Below are 21,773 nucleotides of genomic sequence, written 5' to 3' on the forward strand. Positions count from 1 at the left end.
AAATCCTAGGGATAGTTTTTTTTAACTTTTTTGTGCCTTTATGGAAATATTTCTATGTGAGCAGCAACATGAAAATTACAATTAGTTCTTGCTCGCTTGTATTTTGCCTGATTGATGCGTAAGTATGGGGGAGCGCCATGTGTGTAAAGTCTATGTAAGGCTGTGGGTGCTTGCCCTCAGGGCGGCAGATGACAAATAGCAGCTTATCTCACACCATTGGTAGGATCCAATGTTTGCTGTTGTTTGCCTGGAAAGTGGTTTCCCCACCACCCCTGTAAAGCCTGTAGCCACAGCCAGCATCACAGCCACCTGGCCCGTGCAGGTTCACATTTGATTCAGACGGAAGGTAATGAAACAACAGAGCCAAGAACTAGTGGGCCATTACCTTTAATCCTAGGTCACACCCGGCGGGTGAGAAAATACACACAGTTGGAAAACACTTCCCTTTTCATTCAGGGCTCCCATAGCCACTGACTCATCGGAGGATTCCTAGAATCAAATGTTTCTACCTCACCAACCTATTCACCTCTTTTCCACATCTCCTTCTCTCTGTACAAACTCTGCACAAACTGGCTTCACCTTCAGAACTGCACCATCTTGGCTGCCATGATAATTTCCGGAACCGAGAGCATAATTAGTTCTGGATTGAAATTACTGTGATCGTAACATGGTAAGCATATATATATTTTAAAAATATGAACAAAGGTATTAATTTTTCTCATTTATTTTTAATATGATATACAGAAATCCTGTGTTGGCCCCGGCCAGTTGGCTCAGTGGTAGTGCATTGGTCCAGAGTGAATGTCCTGAATTTGATTCTTGGTCAGGGAACACAGGGGAGGGGTTTGTTTCTGGCTCCACCCCTCCACATTCTGTCTCTTTCTCTCTTCCTGCAACCATGGCTTTACTGGCTGGAGCGAATTGGCCTCCAGCACTCAGAATGACCCCAGTGGCCCCCTGCTCAGGCGCTAAAATAGGCCCCAGTTCTAATGGAGCAAATGCCCCAGAAGGGCAAAGCATCGCCCCCCTAGTAGGCTTGCGGTATGAATCTCAGTCGGGGCACGTGTGGCAGTCTGTCTCTCTGCCTCTTCTCCAATCACTAAAAAGAAGAAGGAAGTTTTCCATTAAAATACATTGAAAAGTCTGTTATTCCTCAAACAAAAGGTATGTGGTTATATTGTCATTTCTACTTACTCATTTTATATACAAAGTCATCAGTTATTGGTTTTTAAAAGAGTTTCATATAGTGCATTTTGAATAAATATAGAAATATTGAATAAATAAATAAAAACAGTGTGCCTGACCTGTGATGGTACCGCGGATAGAGCATCGACCAGGAACGCTGATGCTGCCAGTTTGAGAGTGTGTTTGGAGGTTCTAGCAGGGGAGCGCAGCACTGTACACCCTTGATCTAAGAATGATCTTCTCCTCTATTGGGGAAAGTTGTCCTCTTCAACCAAGCCACAGCTTCAGGAGGGACGCAGGTAGAATGGTGAGGGAGGAAGGAGACACCCGCCTAGCCAGCCAGATCAGCCAAGTCAACCCTGGTAATCAATGGGTCAGAGCCAGATTGCCCTCACACTCTAATGTTGCCAATTTGAAACCCCAGGCTTATCTGGTCAAGGTACATATGGGAGTTGATGCACCCTGCTCCTCCCCCCTTTGTGTCAGTCTCTTTCTCTAAAATAAATAATATCTTTTAAATAAAAAGAAAAAAATTCTATTTATCTCCGCATAGAGCCTGCACATTTAGAATTATTGTATCATGACCTGATGTCAGCAGACATGGCGAGAATGACCCCGTTCCTAGCACCTGCCAGGCCATATCACCTGGAATTTGCCACTGGCCTTGACCGCCAGGCTGCCTTGTTCTTTTTCCATTCAGAGTTCCCCTTCCTCGCTAGGTTGTAAGCAGTGTGCAGGTAACTACATCCTTTCAGTCATTCCAAGTATTAATACTACAGGGCCAGGCATATCAGAGACACTTAATACAAGTATAATTTTGACTCAAAATTCTATTTTCCCGGCCCTGACCGGTTGGGTCAGTGGTAGAGTGTTGGCCTGGCGTGCAGGAGTCCCGGGTTCGATTCCCGGCCAGGGCTTACAGGAGAAGCGCCCATCTGCTTCTCCACCCCTCCCCCTCTCCTTCCTCTCTGTCTCTCTCTTCCCCTCCCGCAGCCAACGCTCCATTGGAGCAGGGTTGGCCCAGGCAGGGAGGATGGCTCAATGACCTCTGCCTCAGGCGCTATAATGGCCCTGGTTGCAACAGAGTAACGCCCCAGATGGGCAGAGCATCGCCCCCTATTGGGCATGCCGGTTGGATCCCAGTTGGGCGCATGCGGGAGTCTGTCTGCCTGCCTCCCGGTTTCCAACTTCAGAAAAGTACAAAAAAAAATTCTATTTTCTGGAATGTATCCAAAAAAAAGAAGTGATTGTAATACACACACATATGCACAGGAAGGTCCAGAGATTTTTTTTATGGGAGTTTTTTTTTAAGGTAACTATAGATTCATGTGCAGTTATAAGAAATAATACAGCCTGACCTGTGGAGCTGCAGTGGATAGAGTATTAACCTGAGTGCTGAGGTCACCGGTTCAAACCCTGAGCTTACCTGGTCAAGGCACAAATGGGAATTGATGCTTTCTGCTCATCCCCATTTCTCTCTTTCTCTTCTCTAAAACAAACAAATTATTTTTAAAAAGTAATACAAAGGAATCCGTTGTACCTTTACCCAGTTTACCCCAATTGTTTCAAGGGCAAAATTATAGTGCAGTATCACAAACAGGACATTGAGATAAATAGTATCCATCAATTTTATTTAGATTTTTCTACAGAATTGTTTTCTAAAATGAAAAAGTAGAAATATAAATATCTCACAGTAGTGGTATATTAAATAAATTATGGTCTGCTATAATGGCATATATTTATTCATAATGATATTGACTTATATTAACTGAGGAAGGAATTTAGGATGAATTACTAAGCCAAGAAGGAAGGTTTTAAAATGTATGTATAGTGTGGGAGCAGAGACTTGGTAAAATTAAGATCTCAGCCTCTGCCTGACCCATGGTGGCGCAGTGGATAAAGTGTAAACTTGGAACATTAAGGAAGCTGGTTCAAAGTCCCGGGCTTGCCGGGTCAAGGCACATATGACAAGCAATCAACAAATAACTAAACTGAAACCACCATGAGTTGATAATTCTCATTCCCCACCTCCTCTCCCTGTAAAAGTGATAATTAAAGCATTAAACAAACAAAGAAACAAACAAACAAAAAAGGAACCCAGATTCTGTGGTCCGACTTTCAGGATATGATTCGTAGCTCTGACACTTACTATTGTTAAAAGTGTCTGGCTCCACTTAAGACGCGGCGCTGGCAGCGGAATCCCCGACTTCTGAGGCGGCGAGTGGCCGGGCTGGCCGCCGAGCGTGCGGGGCGGGAAAGAAGTGCTGAGCGTCCGCTCCGGCGCCGGGCTCGGTAGGCCGGCTGGCCGGCCGCGGCCCTGCGGAGCGCCCTCCTGTGCCCCGCCTGCGGGCACCCTGGCCGTGAGCACCTGTGCGGCGCGGGGCCGCTGGGCGGCGGCATGAAGGTCACGTCGCTCGACGGGCGCCAGCTGCGCAAGATGCTCCGCAAGGAGGCGGCGGCGCGCTGCGTGGTGCTGGACTGCCGGCACTACCTGGCCTTCGCCGTCTCCTGCGTGCGCGGCTCGCTCAACGTCAACCTCAACTCGGTGGTGCTGCGGCGGGCCCGCGGCGGCGCGGTGTCGGCGCGCTACGTGCTGCCCCACGAGGGCTCTGCAGGAGGGCGGCGGCGTGGCGGCCGTGCTCGTGCTGGACCAGGGCAGCCGCCACTGGCAGAAGCTGCGGGAGGAGAGCGCCGCGCGCGTCGTGCTCGCCTGCCTGCCCGCCGGCCCGCGAGTCTACTTCCTCAAAGGAGGATATGAGACTTTCTACTCGGAATATCCTGAGTGTTGCGTGGACGTAGAACCCGTTTCACAAGAGAAGACGGAGCCCGAGAGAGCCCTCATCAGCCAGTGTGGGAGACCAGTGCTCAGCATCAGCTACAGGCCAGCCTACGAGCAGGGCGGCCCAGTTGAAATCCTTCCGTTCCTCTACCTTGGAAGTGCCTACCATGCATCCAAGTGCGAGTTCCTCGCCAACCTGCGCATCACGGCCCTGCTGAACGTCTCGCGGCGGACCTCCGAGGCTGGCTCAGGCCACCTACACTACAAATGGATCCCCGTGGAAGACAGCCACACGGCTGACGTTAGCTCCCACTTTCAAGAAGCAATAGACTTCATTGACTGTGTCAGGGAAAAGGGAGGCAAGGTCCTGGTCCACTGTGAGGCTGGGATCTCCCGCTCCCCCACCATCTGCATGGCTTACCTCGTGAAGACCGGGCAGTTTCGCCTGAAGGACGCCTTCGAGTACATCAAGCAGAGGCGGGGTGTGGTCTCACCCAACTTTACTTTTATAGGCCAGCTCCTGCAATGAGTCTGAGATCCTGCCTTCCACGCCCACCCCCCAGGCTCCCTCCTGCCAAGGGGAGGGAGCCAGCTCTTCGTTCCTAGCCCATTTGCAGACACAGCCCTAACGTGCAGGGTTCCTACTGCACGTTCCTTACCTCGGTGCTGGCGCCAGTGCCCACCCACTCGCCGGTCTCAGAGCTCAGCAGGAGCCCCATGGCCACAGCCACATCCTGCTAGACCTGGATGGGGGAACCTGCCCAGCCCCAAGAACAACTGTGATCCTGTTTTTTAAACTTGCAGACATTAAATACCCGTGCAATACTGAAGACCCCTCGCTCTCTCCCGCTGCCCCCGTGAGATAGATTAGCGAGGGGTCGCCAGGTTTGCAAATGAACTTCAGACTGACCTCGGGCATAGGTTCTTGGGACCGAAGGAAGGCCAAGCCATTATGAGAGTGCAGCCTGTGCCGACTACTGTACTTCCAGACCCCCTGCCCTCTCAGGACCGCCAGTCCTGGCACCTCCAAGTTCGCCTTTTCATTTCAAGCATAAGGCAATAACCATCTGGAGCCACACGGGAGAGAGCAGTTGCTGGACGTGAGAAAGGGCAGGTACAAAGCCACTTCATTCTGAAGGAAGCACAGTTTCCACCGGACTTTTTTACCTTTGGCAGTCTCCACATCTGTCTCTGTCGCTTCAGGGAATAAGCTGATTATCCAGTCAGGAAAGCAACCCTACAGGGTTCATGAGGACTCAAGAAGAAGGCTGATTTGGACCCTCCTACCTTTTTGAGATTCCCTCTTGGGTCCCACGGAGGCAGTTCATTGAAGTAGCGAGTCGTAGGCACGTCTGGGTTTGCCTTGTCACTGTGGGTCATTCCCTGACTTTGGACTTTTGGCATGACTCTTACTCATACTTGAACCTTTCTCGCTGCACCTCTACTCAAAGCAACTTGGGTGTCATTTTGAAGACAGTTCTTTTAGACTAAAAACCACCTGTTTGAGGTGGTGGCAGTGGGTACCAGGAGGAAGAGGTACCTGCTGTCTGGGTCTGTGTCACTGACCTGGTCTTTACCCAGCTTGCTGTCCTTATCCGTGCTTGTCTGTCTCTTGTGACACTTGTTTTTTCCCCTGCCCCTGGGGGTTGTCTTCAAACTGTTGACTTCTAGGATTTGCTGATTTCACAGAGTGGTACTACTTTGTTTCTGTCTGTAGGTTATTTCTCCAGGGGAAAAGGCAATAATTTCCTAAAAACCCATACGAATGTGAAGAAAAGTAGTATGTTACTGATTGTTGTCATTGTCATTGTTTTTTTTTATAGTGTAAAAAGAAAAAAAAAGTGTCTGTTCCCTACAGGTAAGATTACAATAAAATTAACACCTACCAGGTATGACTGTCTCAATTCTTAAGAAAAGAACCTACATAAAACACAGTAACATGTTATTACTGAAGATCAATAATATCACATATCATTTTTTTTTTGTGACAGAGACAGAGTGAAACAGAGAAAAAGACACCTAGGGACACACAGGAGGAAGAGAGAGATGAGAAGCATCAATTTTTAGTTGTAGGTCCTTTGTTGTTCATTGATTGCTTTCTCATATGGGCCTTGACTGGGTGGGAGGCCACAGCAAAGCAGAGTGACCCCTTGCTCAAGCCAGTGACATTGGACTCAAGTCAGCAACTTTGGGCTTCAATCCAGCGACCTCGGGGTTTTGAACATGGATCCTCTTCCAGTCCAACACTGTCCACTGTGCCATCTCCTGGTCAGGTATGCCACTACATATTGCTATGAAAGAAATTCAAACACGCTGGTCCTTTTTCTTTTCTTTTAAAAAATATATTTATTGATTTTAGACAGAGGAGAAAGGGGAGGAGAGGAGCGGGAAACCTCAACTGGTAGTTGCTCCTTGTACCTTAGCCAGGCAATCCCAGGATTTCAACCTGGTAACCTCAGCATTCCAGGTTGATATTTTATCAACTCAGCCTCCAGAGTCCAGCCTGTTTCTCTTTTATTGCTATGCAAAAATATATGATTGTCAAACGTGCTGTCTATATAATCAATGCTAACTGAAAAATTTCAGAGCCACTTAAAAATAAAATTCTTTGGCACTCTCTCCTGGGAGCACCCCCCCCCCGTCTCCCTTCCACCTAAACTGCTGTTTTTTGCCTCTGTGAGTTGTTAATTAAAGACCATCTCTTCTACTTCTGTGACTTTCTAAGTAAACATCCCCTTATATTTTGGAAAACACAATTTTTATTTATTTTATTTTAATTTTTAAGTATTTCTGTCGGGAGCCAATCTACAACTGCTGGCTGACAAGGTCACAGCAGGAGAAGACCCACAACTGCTGGCTGACAAGGTCACAGCAGAAGAAGACCCACAACTGCTGGCTGACAAGGTCACAGCAGAAGAAGATCAAAAACTGCTGGTTGACAAAGTCACTGCAGTGAAGACCAATGGCTGCCAATGGCTGCGGGTTGACAAAGTCACTGCAAAGGAAAGGCACAATGATACTTCCCCCTTTGACCTTTTTGAATTAATCTGGCCTTATATTCCCCCTTTTCTGGGTGCGTGCTATTATTTATGGCACAGGGATAATAGTACCGTGCTTTCCCTGTAGATTCGTAGTAATTTCTTTGGAAATGAGACAGAGGATGTGAGTTCCACAGAAAAGCCTATAAGCCCCTTGAACTGGGCTCATAGACATAAGAGGCTGGCTATGAAATCCCTTGTAAAGGGTTAAGTTTGTAGGAGAATTTCTTCTTATTAATCATGTTAGAAAAAATAGATTGTGACTTATGAATAGGTAGGAAACAGTAACTATACACAGAGCACCTTTTAGCCTTCACTTAATTCATCACTTTTCCTCCCTAGCCTTTTCATGTGGTAGAGTAAAGAAACTTTCCATTCTTCTTCTTTTTTTTTTTTTTAATTTATAAATAAATTTTTATTTTAATGGGGTGACCCATTCTTCTTGCATACCTGACCTGCAGGTGGTGGAACACTCTGAGAAAAGTAAAGTTAGAACTTAATTAGTGTATGAATATAGTAAATAAATAAAATTTGACTAGACAATAGAATCCTAGACAAGGTAGAGTTATTAATCAGTACTGACCTTTTGGAAGTTTGTATCAATATTGTTATTGCTGTTCAAGTTATTGTATAATTGTACTTTGAATGACTTACCACCTGATTTATCGTTTATAGAAATGAATTAACTGTTACCTAGAAAATGTAACCATAGTGAAACAAAAACAATGATTAATCAATGTATTCTGAATATCATGCGATTGTAACTTAGTGTGTGTGCATAAAAGGAAAGCTAGACCAGCAATTGAGAGAGATGCCTGGCAGTAAATGCTAACTAGAGAATAAAGAGAAAGAAAAGAATTCGGCTCTCTCACTCGATTCATGCCAATGCCGTCTCTTCCTGTGGGACCCCTGGATTCTCCCCGGGGCTGGACCCCAGCATATTTCTTAATTTTATATTTTATTTTTTGTATTTTTCTGAACTGAAAACCAGGGCAGAAGTGAGGCTGACTTCCACTTGTGCTGAACCAGTACCAACCCGGCATGCCCACCAGGGGGCAATGCTCGGGCATCTCGGGCATTGCTCTGTTGCAACCAAAGCCATTCTATCGCTAGAGGCAGAGGCCATGGAAACAACCTCACCACCTGAGCCAGCTTTGCTCCAATGGATCCTTGGCTGCCAGAGGGAAATAGAGAGAAAGCAGAGGGAAAAGAGTGGAGAAGCAGATTGATGCTTCTCCTGTATGCCCTGGCTAGGAATCAAACTCAGGACTTCTACACATTAGGCCAATGCACTACTGCTGAGCCAACCAGCTAGGGGTAATTTATTTATTTTTTTCTATTTTTCTGAAGTGAGAAGCATGGAGGCAGAGAGACTCCCTACGTGTCTGACCGGGATCCATCTGATATGCCCATGAAGGTCGATGTTCTGCCCATCTGGGGCATTGGTTTGTTGTGACCAGAGCCATTCTACTGCCTGAGTGGGAGGACATGGAGCCACTGAAGGCTCCCGGGACAATTTTGCTCCAATGGAGCCTTGACTGCAGGAGGAAAAGAGACAGAAAGAAGAGGGGTTAGAATGGAGGTGAAAGTCTCTTCTCCTGTGTGATTGGAAAAGAATTGAAGATTTATTTATTTATTTTTGGTGTCAGACATAGAGACAGAGGAGGGGACAGATAGGGACAGACAGACAGGAAGGGAGAGAGATAAGAAGCATCATTCTTCATTGCACACTTTAGGTGTACATTGATTGCTTTCTCATATGTGCCTTGACCAGAGGTTGCAGCTGATCAAGTGACCCTTACTTACTCAAGCCAGTGACCTTGGCTCCAAGCTAGCAACCTTTCATGGCTGAGGCCAGCCAGGTTCACATTGATACCAAGCAGACAGTAGTGGAATGCTGAGCTGTAAAACGTTGGGGTATTATCTTTTCTTACATTCTTTCAGTGAGAGGCGAGTACACAGGCAAGGGGAAACAGGTTCTAACAACAGCAGGCAAGCAAATAGTAAAGCATCCCCTCTCAGTGACAGGCATGCAATCTGCAATTTCCCAAACACTGCCCTGAGTCCAATTACCTGTAGTCTTACATATACATACGTTATGCACATGTGGCTCTGCCATGTGCTCACATCCTAATCATGCAAATTGCAAGCGAGCAAGCCTAACACAGCTGTTTTCCAAACGGTCTAGAATAGAAGAATGTATAGGCAAGAGCCTAGGCCAGGCTGCCTTGGCTCTCTAGAAAATTTATGGATTAGAAATGACCCTGCAGTGGAACAGTAGCAAAAAGGGGACCTCGGGCAGAGGTTTAGGCAATTAGCTGGAGATGCAATGCAGCTGCCCAATGCTCTTCTGGATGCAAGTCTTTGGGAACACTTAGAGTTTAGGAAATGCAAGCCTGTTGGGAAAAGGGGTGTGCTAACAGGAAAAAGAGAGTGCTCTTGTGACATCCGAATAAAGGCCATAAAATATATTAATAGGCTTTAGAAATAACTTCAAAGGAACTAGTCCAGTAAATGCAACCCATTCCCGGGACAGATGAGTCCTTGAGATAAGGAAGGTGTTAGACTCCCAGGATGACTAGGAACAGATGGAAGTCGTTAGACTCCCAGGATGACTAGGAACAGATGGAAGTCGTTAGACTCCCAGGATGGCTAGGAATAGATGAATCCTTGAGATAGGAAAGTCGTAAAACTCCCAGGATGATTAGTGTAACCCAATCCTGGAGGATAGATAGGGACTTTTCCAGCTGGGGGCTTTCAACTGTATGACTGGTTACTAAGGCACGTGACTAAAATTTAATTTGGGGGAGGCAATTGCTAAACACAAAATTCGCTTCTGTATGAACCGCTTGCTTCTACGCTATAAAAACCCCTAGATTGTAGGCGCTCGGTGTGACTCTGGTGACTGCCACCTGAGCTCACCCCTGCGCAGGTTTTGCTTTTTCTTTGCCATAAAACTTTGTTTAAACTCTCCAAACGTCTCCAGTGTCTATTTTACCCAGCAAGTGCAACATTTTATGGGGGCTCGCCCGGGATTCCCATTATGGGAATTTTGACTGGGGACAGGCGGAACAGCTCGAACTGGTGAGTATCTTGTTGTAGAATTCCTTGTTTCTGTAATCTGGCTCCAGAGCATTTGCAGTCTGTGGTGGCAGACAGGATGCTGTCAGTGACCCGCCCAGACACTCAGGCCAAGGGCAGGACGCTGCCGGCCGAGGTTTCTGTTTCTGTCTGAAATCGATCGATCGTTTTAAAAGTAGTGAGCTCACTCACGCAGCGCCGTGCCGCTGTCTGGTTGTTTGTTTAGCCTGAATGACTGAGTGGGAAATTTTGTGTATTGTCCTCCTGGGACTTGCTGCACTGTTGTGTTGGGTGTTCATTTGTTTGCCAGTACAGTGTGATCAACGTTCATCTATTTGGACCACTCTGCTTATAGGGTGGGGAATCCTGTGTGTTGTCTTTTTAGGACTAGAAGCATACCAGGCTAAGAGGAACAAGTACCGTGAGATGGGACAGCAAGAATCTACACTTAAATCCCCTCTTGATTGCATTTTAAGTAACTTCTCTGATTTTCAGAAGAGAGCCCAGGGTTACGGGGGACCTCCACCCGATCGAGAATCTCTCCAGACCTTAAGCCAAGTGGAGTGGCTATCTCTTAAGGTTGGATGGCCATCTGAAGGAACCTTTGATCTGCCCATAGTTTTTGCAGTAAGAGCCATTATATATCAGGTGCCCCATCCAGATCAATATGTGTATATAGATATTTGGATAGATATAGCTACAGACAAACCTGGGTACATTAAGAGTGGCATAAAAAGCTAATCAAAAGGTTAAGAGAGCCTATTTGTGTGAGCGCAGCGAACATTAAGCCTCGCCCTCCCTCCGCTCCACCTGCACCTGAAAAAGAGCCTCCCAAATCGTATCCGGTCCTTTCTGATGTTACTGAGGATATAGTAGACCCTGTAAATTATCCTCCTCCTTATCAGAAGCCCAGGGAGCCAGATTCAACTGTGCCTGAGAATGTCCAGAGTCCTCCCCACACCTGGGGGGGAAACCCCTTATGCTCAACCTTCCTTTGCTGGAGGTGCCCCAATGTTACCTCTTAGGGAGGTGCTGCCCCCACTAAATGAAGGACCACATGCACCATCCCAAATGATTTATATTCCTTTTCTACTAGTGACCTTATAATTGGAAACATCAGACCCCGCCATTTTCAGAGAAACCTCAGGGGTTAATTTCTTTGCTTGAGACTGTTTTCAGGACCCATCAACCAACTTGGGATGATTGTCAGCAGCTTTTGCACACTTGTTCACAACGGAAGAAAGAACCCGCATCAGCCAAGAAGCTGAAAAAGTATTTAGGGAAGAGGGGGCACTGAAAGGGACCTAGAGAGGACTCTCCCCAGGAGCCCCCCCAGTTGGGATCCAAACAATGACAGGGATAGGGAATCGCTTGCCCAATATCGCCAGGCTCTATTAAGGGGGATAAGGGCAGCTGCTAAGAAACCAACCAACTTTAGTAAGGTAGGTGAGGTAACTCAGGGGAGGGATGAGTCCCCTGCTGCATATTTAGAGCGGCTAATGGAGGCCTACCGGGTTTATACCCCTATTGATCCTGAGGCAGAGGAAAATCGCAAGCTAATAAACATAACCTTTCACTCAGGCAGCCCCAGACATTAGAAAGAAGCTCCAGAAAATAGAAGGATTTGAGGGAAAGAATAGGAGTGAATTATTAGAAATAGCACAGAGAGTCTTGTCAATCGCGATGACCCTGAGTTAGGGAGAGCAGCTGTAAAACTACTCTTGGCACAGCAATCAAAAGGAAAAAAGGGAAACAGCAGCCCTTTAAGGGAAAGAAGGAACTTTCCCGCAGAAGCAACTAGATAGAGACCAGTGTGCTTATTGCAAAGAAAGAAGGTCATTGGAAGAAGGATTGCCCTGAGCTACAGGCCGTAAATCAGGAACAAGGCTCACAAGTTTTGCTCCAATTAGATTGACGGGGCCAAGGCTCCATTACCGTTGGCCCCCAGGAGCCTATGGTCACACTGTCAATTGAAGGGAAACCAACTACCTTTCTAGTTGACACGGGGGCCACTTATTCCGTCCTAAAGAGACCACTTGGGACATTACAAAAGGAATCCACAAAGGTAATAGGGGTCACTGGCAAAGCTGTCTCATATCCTCGAGCCACTGCTCGGATTACAGACCTGGCGCGAGGGACTATTACTCATTCATTCCTGATTATTCCAGACTGCCCTTACCCGCTGTTAGGACGAGATTTGTTGCAAAAATTTCAAGCAACAATAACCTTCAACCAGGAGAAGGATGCAGAAGGCAAGGTATTAGTGACTGTGCCAATATCAGAAGAATACCTGATTGCCTCCCTCCCGGAAGGTAAGAGCGGGTTTACGGATCCCCGAGGAAGTAAAGCAGCAGGTTCCTGGAGTTTGGGCAGAGAACAATCCTCCGGGATTGGCAATACATCAGCCGCCTGTAGTAGTGCTGTTGCGGAGCGATGCTAGCCCAGTACGCATCAGACAGTATCCTGTGCCTGCCCGGGCTAAACAGGGTATAGCACAGCACTTGAGGCGCTTATTAGAAGCCGGGATTCTCCGGGAATGCCAATCTGCCTGGAACACTCCTTTGCTACCAGTACAAAAGCCTGGAACTCAAGACTATCGCCCAGTGCAGGACCTGCGTGAAGTGAATGTTCGGGTAGAGACCATACATCCTACTGTGCCAAACCCCTATACCCTATTAAGTTCATTGCCACCGACTCATGTTTTCTATTCAGTATTGGATTTAAAAGATGCCTTCTTTTGCATTCCATTAGCAAAGCAAAGTCAGGAAATGTTTGCCTTTGAGTGGAATGATCCCGAGAATGGACTTTCAGGCCAATACACTTGGACCAGGCTCCCTCAGGGTTTTAAGAACTCCCCAACCATATTTAATGAGGCTTTGCAAAGACTTACAGGAGTTTCGAGCCGGCCACTCTTCAATTGTACTGCTGCAGTATGTGGACGATCTCCTTATCGCAGCCCCAAACCAGGAGAGTTGCCAGAAGCTACGTTAGAACTACTCCAAGAATGCAACGGATGGGCTATCGAGTATCTGCTAAGAAGGCCCAAATTGTCACCCAAACCGTGAGTTACTTGGGGTATGACTTGAGGGGGGACAACGTAGTTTGTCTAGCCAAAGAATTCAGACCATATTACAGATTCCTGAGCCTGTAGTAAGACAAGTACGAGAATTTTTAGGTGCTGGGATATTGCAGACTTTGGATACTGGGATTTGCAGAACTGGCCAAACCTTTGCATGAGTTAACACGGGGAAAAGAGGAACAATTTGTATGGACAGAGGAGGCACGAGAGTCTTTTCAAAAACTTAAGGAGGCCCTAGTTGCAGCCCCGGCATTAACCCTGCCAGACTTGTCTAAGTCTTTCAACTATTTGTGACTGAGAAAAAGGGCATTGCTCTAGGGGTCCTCTGTCAAGAACTGGGACCTTGGAAGACCAATAGCCTATCTGTCCAGAAGACTAGATCCTGTGTCATCAGGATGGCCCAATTGTTTGAGAGCACTTGCTGCTACCTCCATCCTTGTTAAGGAGGCCAGTAAACTGACTCTGGGTCAAGACATTCAGGTCATTGGAGAGCACTATTTAGAACAAGTGCTGCGGGCTCCACCGGATAGGTGGATCTCGAACCCGACTAACACAGTATCAGGCACAGTTGCTGAACCCCCCGCAATACAATTTTTGAAAACAACGCCTTGAATCCTGCTACATTGCTCCCGTTGCCAGACTCATCGGTGATCCATGACTGTAGACAAGTATTAGATACCATTACAGGAGCCAGACCAGATCCTACGGGATCAGGCCTACGAGAAAGGCAGATTTAACTTTGTTTACAGGATGGACGTAGCTATGGTTGGGGATGGGCAAAAGGTATGCTGAACAGAGCGGTGACCATCAAGACAGCTGTGTTATGGAAAAAGGCACACTGCCTAAGGGCAACATCCTGCACAAGTGTGCCGAGCTTATCGGACGCAACATCAGGGCCCTTAGAATTGCTGAAGGCGAAAAGTGCAAACATTTATACAGACAGTAGATATGCCTTGCCACTGCCGCATAGTACATGGCGCCATCTACCGGGAGCGTGGGTTGTTGACTACTGCAGGAAAGGAAATTAAAAACAAGAATGAGATTTTAGCTCTATTAGAAGCCATTTGGTTGCCCAAAAAGGTGGCAATAATACATTGCAAGGGACATCAAAAGGGGGATTCCCCTATAGTGAAAGGAAACCATTTTGCTGATCAAGCGGCACGGAATGCAGCAGAAGAGGAGGAACACACTAACCAACTGCTGCTCATCCCACCCCCTAGTTTACAAATAGAACCAAGGTATGAGCCAAAGGAAGAAGAGAAAGGTAAGCAACTAGGGGGGTAAGAAAAGTAAACAGGGATGGATAGAATTACCAGACAGCAGAATATACCTACCACAAGGAGTGTTAAGACAAATAATTCAAGAAATACATAGTAGCTCCCACTTAGGACAACAAAAACTAGAACATTTAGTAAGAAAATATTATGAGGGAGCAGAAATCAGAGATATCATACACTCTGTGGTGTCTAGGTGTCAGGCTTGTGCCAAAGTAAATGCTGTCAACAAGAAATTACCTCCTCTCATCAGGCACCGAGGAAAAGCTCCTGGAGAACTATGGGAAGTAGACTTTACCGAAATGACTCCAGGGAAATTAGACTACAAATATTTGCTGGTTTTAATAGACACCTTTACTGGTTGGACTGAGGCCTTTCCAACAAAAGGAGAAACTGCTTCAACAGTTTGTAAAATACTTTTGAGAGAAATCATTCCATGATATGGCATTCCCATTGCTGTGGGGTCAGATAATGGACCTGCTTTTGTGTCCAAAATATCACAGGAATTGGCAAAAAGATTAGGGATCAATTGGAAATTACATTGCATTTATCGGCCTCAAAGTTCAGGGCAAGTTGAGAGGATGAATAGGACCCTTAAAGAGACTATAATTAAGTTATGAGAGGAGACTGGCGAAAATTGGGTAGAGCTACTCCCTTTTGCACTATATAGGGTTCGAAATACACCTTATACAGGAAAATGGACTCCTTATGAGTTAATGTATGGGCCACCGACTCCTTTGGTTCCACAAATAACGAGGGAAGAAATTGAGGTTTCTAATCAGAGTTTTCTAAAGTCCTTACAGGCATTACAACTGATACGTGCAGAAGTACGGGCGCTTAGAGACAAGCAGAAGGACCAACTCAAAGGACTTCCACTGCCAACTCCACCGGAGCCAGGACAATGGGTATGGATTCTTAACCACCGTCGCGGGAACCTTGACGCTCGGTGGCAAGGACTGTTCCAGGTACTGTTCAGCACGCCCACGGCTGTGAGGATAGCTGAAAAACCTTACTGGATTCATCTATCACATGTAAAATTAGCTCAAGAACCAGGCTTAAAGAAAACAAAATGGAGAGTCAAAGCGGATCCCCACAATCCCTTAAAAGTACGGTTCTTACCCGAATCGTAGTAATAGTTTTCTTTTATATGTTGTACAGCATTAAACCAGTACTTGCTTTCCAGGAAACCCTGAATCATCCAGAGAATTTATGGGTAGCCTTAGCACGCACCCTAAATGTCTCATCGTTTTGCCTTGAACAGGATAGTCATACTCATTTCATGCTAGGAAAATGTCTACGCCCGGTATGTAAACCGGCAGCTGACATAAGGAATTTAACTTTCTTCTCCAGTATCCCTAATAAGACTGTAACTTATCTAGATTTAGCAAATTGGGGAAAAGCTTCTTATCAGTTGCCAAGCTATGCATTACAGATTCATACTCCCCATAGCATTATTGTACCAAATGATACTTGTGTTCTTTTTGTTAATTGTAGTAAAAATTGTAAAACTACCCCTGGCTTTTTACCCTGTAATAATACTATCAAATACCCTTCCATTTATGGCTACATTACCTTGCCTACTGGATGGTTCTTTACCTGTAACTCTATGACTTATAATTATATTCCCCCTAATCTTACTGACACCACTTGTTGTTTAGCTAGGATTGCTACTTTTTTTTTTAATTTGTTTAATTTTTTTACAGAGGCAGAGATAGACAGGGACAGACAGACAGGAATGGAGAGAGATGAGAAGCATCAACCATCAGTTTCTCGTTTCGCGTTGCGACTTCTTAGTTGTTCATTGATTGCTTTCTCACACGTGCCTTGACCGTGGGCCTTCAGCAGACCGAGTAACCCCCTGCTGGAGCCAGCGACCTTGGGTCCAAGCTGGTGAGCTCTTTGCTCAAGCCAGATGAGCCCACGCTCAAGCTGGCGACCTCGGGGTCTCGAACCTGGGTCCTTCCGCATCCCAGTCCGACGCTCTATCCACTGTGCCACCACCTGGTCAGGCAGGATTGCTACTTTCTTACCTAATAAGAATGATTTGTTACTTCTTGAGCACAATACCACTCTTTGTAGTAGGCGTGCTGCCTCCCTCCCTGTAGGACCTGAATGTCATGATGAAGTACGATTACTGTCCGATACTGAAGGATATGCCATAATTTTAAGTGGCACAGGGAATCTAGCATGGGGTGCTTACAATCATAGACAAATCCAGCATTTAGCTTGTAACTTAGCTAAAAGCATCAACGAAACGTCTCAAGCATTAGCTCTTTTAAATAATGAACAGCAGCAATTACGCCAAGCCGTTTTAGATAATCGGGCAGCTATTGACTATTTACTATTATTTCACCACCAGGGATGTGAAAAAGTTAAAGGAATGTGTTGCTTTAATTTAACTGATAACAGTAATGAAATCCAGGATAAAATAGATAAAACAATTAGCAGAGCACATTCAGCAAAATAATGACAACTTAGATTGGTTCACTTCTATATTCAAACTGTCACCCTGGCTAACTACATTGATAACTACACTAGCGGGACCATTGTTAATACTGTTGTTGGCCCTCACTATTGGACCCATAATCCTCAACAAGTTATTTGATTTTATTAAGGAAAGAATAGAAACAGTCAAAGTAATGGTTTTATCTCAGCCCTACCAACGCCTTAGTATAGTCGAAGAATCTCCATTATAGTTAATGATTTAACTAGTACAAAGAAGAGGAGAAAATGTGACATCCGAATAAAGGCCATAAAATATATTAATAGGCTTTAGAAATAACTTCAAAGGAACTAGTCCAGTAAATGCAACCCATTCCCGGGACAGATGAGTCCTTGAGATAAGGAAGGTGTTAGACTCCCAGGATGACTAGGAACAGATGGAAGTCGTTAGACTCCCAGGATGACTAGGAACAGATGGAAGTCGTTAGACTCCCAGGATGGCTAGGAATAGATGAGTCCTTGAGATAGGAAAGTCGTAAAACTCCCAGGATGATTAGTGTAGCCCAATCCTGGAGGATAGATAGGGACTTTTCCAGCTGGGGGCTTTCAACTGTATGACTGGTTACTAAGGCACGTGACTAAAATTTAATTTGGGGGAGCCAATTGCTAAACGCAAAATTCACTTCTGTATGAACCGCTTGCTTCTACGCTATAAAAACCCCTAGATTGTAGGCGCTCGGTGTGACTCTGGTGACTGCCACCTGAGCTCACCCCTGCGCAGGTTTTGCTTTTTCTTTGCCATAAAACTTTGTTTAAACTCTCCAAACGTCTCCAGTGTCTATTTTACCCGGCGAGTGCAACACTCTCAGCCTTCTGTTTTGAGCGTTTGTAAAGACTGAGTTAGGAGAAGATTTCAATAGAACATTCATCAACTTTTCTAGGTGAGTTCTTTATGGGTTTTGTTCTCTACTGATTAGTCAGTGCCAGGGTGTTATTAGTCCGTGCAGCTGATCCTGGCATAGCCCCGTTGGTTTTGCTGCTTTATTTGGGATGGAGCTCAAATACAGCTAATGTTATATTTAGAGAGGTGACCTTTTGTATTTGGCGTAAATTGCTCAACCAGTTCAGTTATCTGTCTCAGTTTCCCCATTCTACTTCTAAAGGAATGTTCCTAGCTTCTTTGTAACCTGCCTCATCAGTATGCTGTAAACAGGTTTAAAAAAAGTATTTGAAGGTAATTGATGTCAAGTGTGGAATGGGACAATAAGTATATATTTTTTAATTTTAAATTCATTTTAGAAAGCGCGGAAGGGAAACAGAATTCACCGGCGGTTTCTTTTATTTTCTTCTTTTTTTTTTTAATTTTTTTTAAATTTTATTTATTCATTTTAGAGAGGAGAGAGAGACAGAGAGAGAGAAGGGGGGAGGAGCTGAGCTAGAAGCATCAACTCTCACATGTGCCCTGACCAGGCAAGCCCAGGGTTTAGAACCTGTGACCTCAGCATTTCCAGGTCAACACTTTATCCACTGTGCCACCACAGGTCAGGCACCAGCGGTTTCTTGTATATGTCCCATGCAGGGAAGGAACCCACAACCTTGGCATATCAGATGATGCCCTAACAACCTGAAGAACCAGGGCCCTCATTCTAATGCTTAATAAGTGCACACACAAGTATGAAAGACATATGGGTATTCCTGACCTTAGAAAACAACCATTGCTGTACTGTAAACGTCAGGTTAAAGAACCTCTCCCACCACCTTCTTGATTTAGTTTCACCTTTTCAGTGTTATTGCGCATGCCTGGCCTCAACAGACTCCACCCTCTGTCTCTCCCTCCCTGGGACACCCCGCCCATACTCTTTTTTTTTTCCAGCTTTTGGGATGTCCCGGCGCGCTTGCCCAGTCTATCCAGGCCACGCCTCGAGGACGTTCCTTATTTCTTCTGAGCGCCATTTTCTGCAGACCGGGAACTGGACGCGAAGGTCATAGTACGAAATGTGAGTTCCCGTTTTTCTACGTTAAACCTTCATTTCATAACTCCTTTTCTTCACAGTCTGGATGTCGTCGTGGAACTTATAGTTCCCTCAGGCGGCCCTGCCGTCCGTGCAAATTCAGCCGACCCCGCGAGAGTCCGGCGCTTTCCTTGGGGGTGGGGGTTAAAATGGCTCCCAGGCTGCTCCCTGCGCTCGGCTCTTCTTTTCGTTAAGTAACTGCATCTTCGTAGTTTTTACTTTTAAAACCGAAAGTGAGCTCTCCGTTCGTCAGTAGCCAATAGTGTTCTGAAGGAGTTTGTGTTCTGTCCTCCCACGGGTACAAACTTTCACTCGTAAAGTTCTGGCCGCGGGATGTACCGCAGATCCACGTGCCGAGTGTTCTTCCCACACGTACGTAGAACTGATTGTGAGCTGCGGGATGTGTTAATTAACTTGATTGTGCTACTATTTCCGTCTATGTGTATTTCAAGGGGTCACATGGATTCCTTCAAGTGTACATAATTTTTATTTCTCAATAATGGCTCAGTAAAGCCCCAACGGATAACTCAGGCGGTCGGTGTGCTTGGCTTGCTCTGCTTCACATTGGATTGCTCAGGAATTCTGCAGATACATTTTTTTGTGCCTCCTCCCCCCCCCCCCCCAGAAGGTCTCTTTGTGATATTTGTGGTAAGTGAAGCAGCAGCCTGCAAGAATGAACACTTCAGTGAGAATTATAAGGGAGGTTAGGACAGAGGTGGCTGGTACCCCTAAACCTGTCCCAACTCCCGAAGTTATTTTGAGGGTTACCAAGAGAGGGGTGAGCTGCACTGCCCTTCTGTGCCGGACTTGCTGAATCCCTGGAATGGGGAGAGACTGGTTGTTGAGGGCTACATTACCTTTGGGAGAGAGGTATGTTAAAGCACAGGCTCCCGCCCAGGTAGTAGGAAGGCCAAGGTAGCGTCCTCCCCCGCAGAGGAACAACATTCCCTGTTGTGTCAGGCTGGGAGGGAGATGAATTTAGAAGAGGTGAGAAAGAGGGTAGGGAGGTGTGCTCCTTTCTTGGGGTTCTGCTGTCCAGACTGATAATGTAGACGCTATTCCTGCTCCAATAAGGGGAGAGAGATGGGTAGTTGCTTGTTGGGTGCAGTGAAAATGAGGGCAAACACTGGAGGAGGAGGTGATTTAAGAGAAAAGGGAGAGGGAGAAATATGAGAATTAAAAGAAGGGGCTTGTAAGGTAGGAAAGAAGGGAAACCAGACTGATTGGAGTAAGCAGTTGTTTGTCTCAGGAGGGACCTGGTAGTTTACTTGAGACAAAATTGTGGTTGGAATCCGTAGAGTGACAGTGATTGTAAGGTATTTTTCCCCGCCGAGAAGGAAGGAACAGGTCTCGGAGCCACCAAGTGTGGTAAGTTCAAAAGGCTTTATTCAGTACAAAGCGTTCCCCAGACGAGACTCACTGGCGTGCAAGATGGAGGTCAGGAAAAAATCGCACATGGAGAGACCGCGCGGGTATATTTAAAAAGGGGTCCCTCTAGGGAAGTCGAGCTAAAATGACATAGAGAAATCTTACTGGCTGACAGTCAATCGCTTTTGTTTCCAAGGCGTCCTAGGAAGTTTCTTTTTGGTGCGCTTGACTGTGGGCGGTCCTAGCCGAAGTTCCCGGAGCCTAAGTTCCCCAGATGACCAGCCCTCTATCCACCGACCTTACAGTGATATTGCATGTTGTTTTGACAGAGGCCACCTGGAGTGTTCCTGATGTTTTGCTGAAGCATAAGTGAGCTTGAGTTACCGGGAGCTCTCCATACCGAGTACTTTAAGGATTTTCAGTATACTTTTAGCATACATTTAATTATTATTAATCATTTTTAAAGATTTTATTTATTTATATTTAGAGAGAGAGAAAAGGCAAGGTAGAGCACGCAGCATCAACTCATATGTGCCTTAAACAGACAAACCCAGGGTTTCGAACCAGATACCTCAGTGTTCTAGGTCAATGCTTTATTTTGGGTGCCACCAGAGGTCAGGCATCATCCTTATTAATCATTACATTTTATTTAGATGTGCCTAACTAACTCTTTATCAATTAATCGTACATCGTTCACTCTTTATGTAGTCTACTTTAGCTTAATGTGAATCTGCTGTGGTTTCTTTTTTCTTTCTTTTCTTCGTGTGTGTGTGTGTGTGTGTGTGTGTGTGTAAATGAATGTCAGGTAACCATATTCTATAATGCTTACACAGTTAATAGTTTTGCAGTTGTAAGCCACAGAAGATCTTTCACATGTGCTTCACAAAGGAAGATGTATTTTGGCCTGACCAGGTTGTGCTGCAGTGGATGGATCATTGATCTGGGACTGAGGACTCAGGTTTGAAACACTGAGATTGCTAGCTTGAGTGCAGGATCAGGGTCACCGTCTTGAGTGTGGGGTCATAGACATGGCCCCAATGTCTGTTGCTTGAGCCCAAAGTCGCTGGCTTGAGCAAGGGATCACTGGCTAAGCTGGAACCCCCTGGTCCAAACATATATGAGAATGCTATCAATGAACAAATAAAGTGCTTTAGCTATGAGTTTATTCGTCTCATCTCTCTTCCTTCCTGTCTTTTTGTCTATTTTTCTGACTCTCTATTTTTAAAAAAGTGTCTTTGTTTTAACATGCTTTAGAAATCTTAGAAGAGCCAAGGTTGTATTTTTCCCATAGCATGCCCTGGTTGGAGTGCATGGCAGGTGTTCCTGCTGATAACTGAACTTGTATTGTTTGCAGTCCAGATTGTTAAAATACAACTGCCATGGACATTCTTGGACTTGTCTTCTGTTTTAGCAGTGCACTTTTTATGTGTGTGTGGGGGGGCGTTGCATGGGAAGAAATACATAGTTTAGACATTTACCTCAGCATGAAAGTGCTGTATCTTACTGTGTTTATAA

At 45.7% G+C, this 21,773-nt stretch overlaps 1 protein-coding gene and 2 pseudogenes across 1 annotated transcript in view; all 3 read left to right on the plus strand.

The window, feature by feature from the left end:
• Window positions 1–3,481, plus strand: part of LOC136328850 (vomeronasal type-1 receptor 3-like) — a 34,488-nt pseudogene extending 31,007 nt beyond the window's left edge.
• LOC136330152 (zinc finger protein 432-like) overlaps window positions 1–21,773 on the plus strand; it is a 130,361-nt gene that overhangs the window by 87,268 nt on the left and 21,320 nt on the right.
• On the plus strand, window positions 3,569–5,752 carry LOC136332007 (dual specificity protein phosphatase 5 pseudogene; annotated as a pseudogene).

This window comes from Saccopteryx bilineata, chromosome 3, assembly GCF_036850765.1.
Source record: "Saccopteryx bilineata isolate mSacBil1 chromosome 3, mSacBil1_pri_phased_curated, whole genome shotgun sequence".
NCBI classification, from domain to species: domain Eukaryota; kingdom Metazoa; phylum Chordata; class Mammalia; order Chiroptera; family Emballonuridae; genus Saccopteryx; species Saccopteryx bilineata.